Source organism: Sesamum indicum, linkage group LG11, assembly GCF_026168435.1.
Source record: "Sesamum indicum cultivar Baizhima isolate 11 linkage group LG11, ASM2616843v1, whole genome shotgun sequence".
Classification (NCBI taxonomy): Eukaryota; Viridiplantae; Streptophyta; class Magnoliopsida; order Lamiales; family Pedaliaceae; genus Sesamum; species Sesamum indicum.
The window spans coordinates 8,820,493-8,827,190 of record NC_142667.1 but is presented as its reverse complement, the minus strand read 5'-3'; positions in this window follow the sequence as shown (position 1 = coordinate 8,827,190).

The window sequence follows — 6,698 nt, the reverse complement described above, 5'->3', positions numbered from 1 at the left end:
TTATTTTTTGTAGTTGATATGATCATCATAACACAAAAAGTAGCTGGAACCGAGTCATGGTCATGTTATCATGTGCCCATTTCATATTACCTCACAAACTGTTGACTAAGCGTGATTATGTCGTCACATGCCATTAAACAAGAAAGCGCTTACGTTACCACACGTTTCTTTTGTTTTGCTACCGATTACGCCATCACCTAGTGGTGCCAAAATTTGGTGATTTTTTTTTATTAAATTACAATAAGTTCTCCTAAAATTTATATAATTATAAATATGTCATCGTTATTCAAAAAATTATAAATATCTTTTAAAATTGACGGTCGTCTAACAAATACTCCCTACAATGGATTGTTACAAAAGGATATGACTGTTAACTCCAGAGGTATTTAGAATTTTTCAAATAATGAGAAATATTTTTAATTATGACAAATCTCATGGGAGCTTATTGTAATTTTTTTTCTTTAAAAAAGGTCAAAATCCAGATTATTAGCCCATGCATCGGTAATTGCTCTTCTGACGTGATGCTTGAACTGCTGTGCAATTTAAAATTTAAAATTGTATTATCGCTAGCAGTTATAAGCTTTTAGGAGTACGCATGCAGTACTGAAGTAAAAATTATGAGTCCGATTCCCATGAAAAATAATTTGTTCGAGAAAATGATGGCCCTAGTGACGATTATACCAAAACTATAGAACTGTTTTTCATAGAAATTAGAGTATATATTTTGAATCAATTTTTTAAAATAAGAATAATTGAATTTCAAGAAATTCCACCATAGAATATATATGCTCATTTTAATTATTTCATACAATTGAAACGCGTCACGTGTATAAAATATTGTTCGATGCGTTGTGCACGAGTATAACAACAATATTTTTTTTATTTGATGATAAAATATCATAAATAAATAGTTGGCAATATTATTGAAGAGTTGACAATGCTATACCCTAAACTCTATAAGCCCAAAAAAAAAATTCCAAATATTAATTAATATTCACCAAAGTTTTTAGGAAAAGGACATTCAAAATTCACTTATAAATAGAGCAAATTTGTCAACATCATGATGGAAAATTGATTTCCAAAACCTAACCTATATATCAAGCAAAACCCTACTTGTATGTACGTACTAGCATATGTAGCACACTCAGACGTGTGTGTAATTAATTTAAAATTTAAATAATATAATTGTTCTTCGATTATTTATACTATATGTTAAGGGAGAACACTTTTCTTCGATGTCTCTCTTATTTTTTTTTTTCCCATCTACTAATTTTCATATTTTTTTCATTGTCTATGAGTGGTAAAAATTATTTTTTTCAAATAGTTAGTTATTTTTAATTACTTTTTTTTTTCTCTTTCTCCTCCAAATATTTTATAAAAATATTTATTTTGTATTAATATTTTTTCTACTACAAATTTTTTTATTAAATAATATTTAATTATTATAATTTATTTTATGCACATGCATTGAATGTGTCGCGTTCAACCAACACTATATATTAAGGGCGAACACCCTTTTGGTGTCTCCCTTTTTCTGGTCTTTTTCTTTTTTTCTTTTTCACTCACTAACTTTTCCATTTCTTCCACTGCCCAAAAGTGGTCAAAATTATTTATTAATAAATTGTTATTTATTTTTAATTAATATTTTCTTTTTTCTTTCTCCTATTTTAATATTCTCTTTTAAAATTATTTTTTACCACATTTATTTCATATAATCAATTTCTCTACAATAATATACTTTTTAAATTTTTTATACACATGCATCGAATATGCCGCATTATATTAATAATGATGGTGGGAGAAGTGAAGCTACAACTTTGGCTTTTTTCTCTATTTTTCCTTATAAATTTCATTTTGCCCCCTTAAAAATGTGGAAATGGCATAAAAGTTCCCTTCTACCTTTAAAAGAGAACCCCCTAATTTTAAAAGAATGAAAAATAATCCTCATTCATTTATAATAAAAATAAAAAATGCATTATAAATATAAACTTAAATAAAGAAAAAACTCAACAATGGAATTTGAAGAAAGAGCAAAAGATCCTGAAACCAAATGTGAAGGACAAAAAAATAGTTGGAATTTGTTGTAAAGATATCTTTTTTATTTTCTTAAAAAATTATATTTTTAAATAATTTCCTTCTTAAAGGCTTTATATTTAAAGGGTGTGTTTTGGTATATAGAAATAGAGCGAGAATGAAACGAGCATTCTCAAGATCATTTTTATATCTTTGATTTGGTATGCTTTAGGTTCAAGAACTTTTATTTTGATTCCTCGTACTAATATGGTATTAGCTATTCCCAATACGTTCGGAATGATTTGTTTTTTTTTTTTTTGGGTTCTTTTTTTGGTATTTGTTTAGTGTTTAGTTTTAATTGTAATTAAAATTAAGTACTTTATATATCTAGTAGTGAGAAATAATTATATATTCATTGTAAGAAAAAAGTAATTACTTTGATATTTAATTATTTTTATAAGTTCAAACAATGTCTTTCACTGACTATCGAACAAATAATGGTAGATGGGCTGATTAAATACGTTAATCCATTTGGTTGTTCGAAACAATTTTTTTATTTTGGCTGAAAAAGATTATCTATATGCTTAACGCGAGTCAATAAATTATTTATTATGTAAATAAATACTTTTTATATATTTTTTTCAACAATGTATGAGATGTTTTATAAATTTCTTATAACCTTTTGTAAGCAATTTTGAAAATATGTACTATTGTTGTACAATTGAATTCAACATACCCAATAAATTATGAATAAATATTTTTTTTATTAAAATTACTAAAGAAAAAGTTTGTCATAAAAATAATTTTATTTTATTACTAGTCATTATTTTTTAATTATCAATTATGTTAATGGAATCAACTAAGGAGCTAAGGAATGACAATTCTATTATCTTCTAAATTTATATTTATTATACCAATCATAGGAATGTTATTCAATACGATTCCTTTTTCTTTTTTATCCCATTCCTAAATCTATTGTTGGAAAAATAGCCCATGATCTTTAGTAGGCCTAAGCCCATTTGGCCTTCTTCTCACCTGAATGGCTCAGCCCTCTCCGGCAATCGATCCACTCGTTGGCTCAGCCTACTTTCCAGTCCACGGGTCATCCGATTCGGTTGGTGTTATATTAAACCCTCTAACCATTACCCTAATTCATTTCTACCCCATCGTCTTTTCCCCACCGTCTCTTTGGTTTCTCTCTCTCTCTCTCTCTCTCTCTCTCTCTCTCTTATTCTTGTGGCTTTGGAATTATTCATTTGCTGCTTTGGAATTATTCATTTGCTGATTCATTATCCCTTCGTCTTCAATCCTGAACCATTATAAAACCTTCCATGGTTTTTGATTTTCTAGAGAAGTAACAGTTGCTAAGCCTTTCCCTCTCCTTCCTCTACTCCGCTTGAAAAGTTCTTTGTGAACCAAAGTTTGTGGAAAAACTCTGCGATTTTTTAAATGGGTCCGTGTGGCCTATTTGACGTTTGAGTTTGAGCAACCGTGAGAGACTGCCAATTTTTGTAGCCGTGGGCTTTACCTCAATGGATCTGTCTCTCTGAGCCTTACCTTTCCTCTTACTATTTCCATATTATTGTTAATAGATCTGTAAATTTATTCTTTATATTGTTTAGATCTGTTTATATTACACATTGGTCTGTAATCTTTAAGGGTTTTCGTAACCCACTATTCTTGTAATAATTGAGTTATAATTCTTTTTCTGTTGAGCCTACTATTAAAGGGTTGATACCCAATATCTATTTGATCCGCACTTAATTTTATTCCTACATATCAATAATGCCCAAAATGTTTTCTTTTGCTTATATATTAATTTACTATAAGTAATATCTTAATTTGTTAATATATTGTGTTGCTAATATTTTTACATATATTTGTTTGAACTTACAATATTAAGTAAATTGAGACACTATCTAATTAGTTTTTCACGAGGAATAAAGTATGGGGTCAAAAATAATATTGGTTTATTGTTATATATATATAGAGGGACTTTTCCCTTTTGTTTCTTCTTTCAAATTAGTCATATTTGAAATATTTTTTCACGTTTATATCTAATATTAGTACTATATTTTATTAGTACAATATTATATCAATCTTTTATATACTCAATCGAATTCACCTAAAATGAAACTAACATGTCATTGAATTATTCTATTTCGAATTATTTAATTTTATAGGGGTCGAAAAGCTATATAAAAGTGAAATGATATATATATATATATATATTAAGGCATAAAGCTATTACAGATTAAGAAAAAAACTGACTTTAATTAAAAAAAATTAATTTAATGAATGTTCTTTTAGGTTGTGTTTGATCAATTTGAGGATTCAGAATGGTATTTATGAGTATCCACAGTTTGATAAATCGATCGAACCAAATCAGAATAACAAACTCGCTAAGTATTGAAATCGAGCTGCATTTTTCAGTTTCGTATTCAACTTTTATTTTTCTTAAAATTTTGTATTCAATTCAGTTTACCAAAGTGTACCTCATATTGAAATACTATTTTTATGTTTATTAGTTATTTTAACTGATTTTTATTATATTACTTGTAAAAATTAAAAAAACAAATATAAAGTATAATCTTTATTTTTAATATTAAATTACTTTTTAATAAAAATATTGATTCCCGAAAATGTTGAATCGATGTATCAAAATCGAACCACTAACTCAATTCGATATTTGGTATAACATTTTGGTGTATCAAATGAACACTTGTAGAGGATATTAGTAAAACAACACTACCACAGGATGCGGAAAACTCAGATGTCCAAAATAGATATTAATAAATTTGGATTTCCTTGGTTTGCAATTGGAAAAAATATTAGTGTTGGAAAATTGGCTCATGACCAAATTTGGTAGACCCAAGACCACAACCCCAATCCACCACCTGGAACCCACCAACCCGATCCATCCATTACCTGACCCCATTTCAATTTTTAGATGACTGAAACCTTTTTGCCTTTTTATTCTTTTTTGTTGATCGAATTTATTCACCCTCCTTGTCTCTCCCACTTTCTCGATGTTTTGCGCCATCATCAATGACTTTTCTCTATTTTCACTACCTTCCGGAAGAAGAAGAGTGAGAGAAACAAGTGAGGAAAAATAAAAGAGAGATGTGAACCTGAGTGGTTAGATGATGCCTTGGTAGCCGTGTGTTTGTCTTGGTGGCGTGTGATAGCTTTGGTGGTTGTCGTCCCTTGGTGGGTTTAAGCAACCGGTGGTTGGGGTGCCGTCCTTTGTGGCTGTGGGCTTCCCCATCAGATCCGGCTCTCTGAGCCGAAATTATTTATCGTTTCTGTTTCTTCTCACTGTTCCTACTAATCCGTAATCACTGTTGTATTGGTTTGTATTCCACTATAATAATTACATTCCTTTGTGGGCTCACTCTGGGGATAAATTCCCAACAATTAGCAGTCAAATCTAACTCATATGAAGGGAAAATCATATAATTAGTCATTAAGTTTGTGCATAAAATCATTTTAGAGCTTTAAACATAGGATAAATGCTATATTTGGTACTTTAAAATTTTATTTAAAATCAATTAAGTACCTCAAGTTCATTTCTTGATTTTAATATCCATAAATTTTAATTTTTGTCTCGATTTGATCTTTTGATAAATTTTCAACTTTGTCATGGTTCCTAGAGGGATAACTTCCGACCCTCTGAATTCCCTCAACGGTGTAGCAACTGTCTTAAGAGACACCATGTCTAAGATTCATTCTCCTTAGGACATTCAAGGATAGTATCCACTCAACTTTCCATACAAAAATATCTGTAAAAATCTCTTAAAATGAATTATATATATATATATATATATATTTGAAATTCACCAAATAATCTAATTAAAAGTATATTTCACCAATTTTTTCTTCAAAATCATAGCCATTAATATTTAAGATTTAATTTTATTAGATATATCTTTAACTCCTAAAATTAAAAAATTGATTTATATTTTTTTTATTAGATAAGTTTTATAAAACTTATTTATAGTTTTGATTTTTTTGTCACTTTTGAAAATAATAAAAAAATAATTATTTATTTTAAGTTAAGCAGTATGTTAATATTATGTTCACAAGAATTCAAAATTTTCATTTTTCATACAAGACAATTGCATCATTTTCACCATATAAAAATATAAAAAATATAATTTTCTTTCTAAAAAAAGGACTAATAATAATTTTGTAAATTTAAGGTATTAAAGTGATAAAATCAAACTTAAAATTAACTATTTTACCTAAAAAAAGTCAAACTCCAAACACATTTTTTGCCAGAAAATGATCAGAGGGACCAAATTGAAATAAAAAATTAAAGTTCAAAGATGCTAAAGTCAAGAAATAAACTTGAGAGACTGAAGTGACTTTAAATGAGAACTCTAATTTATCTTAGAGTGTGATTGGTCGGGGAGAAAAGTGAGAGTATAAGAGAAGTGCAAGTAAAAATGAATGTATAAGAGATAATTTGGTGTTTGGTTAATGGTAAGTAATGTTAAGTGACGTAAGACTCGATGTATATTAAACCCCTTCGGACTCCAATTTTGTTTTCATTCAAAATTGGGTACAAAAGTGAAAGTATAACACAAAAAAAAGTACAGTTTTTATTTTTATTACTCTATTACCCATATGTATCTATTATACATAATATATCTCTCCAATTCTTTTTTCATTCGCTGATAATA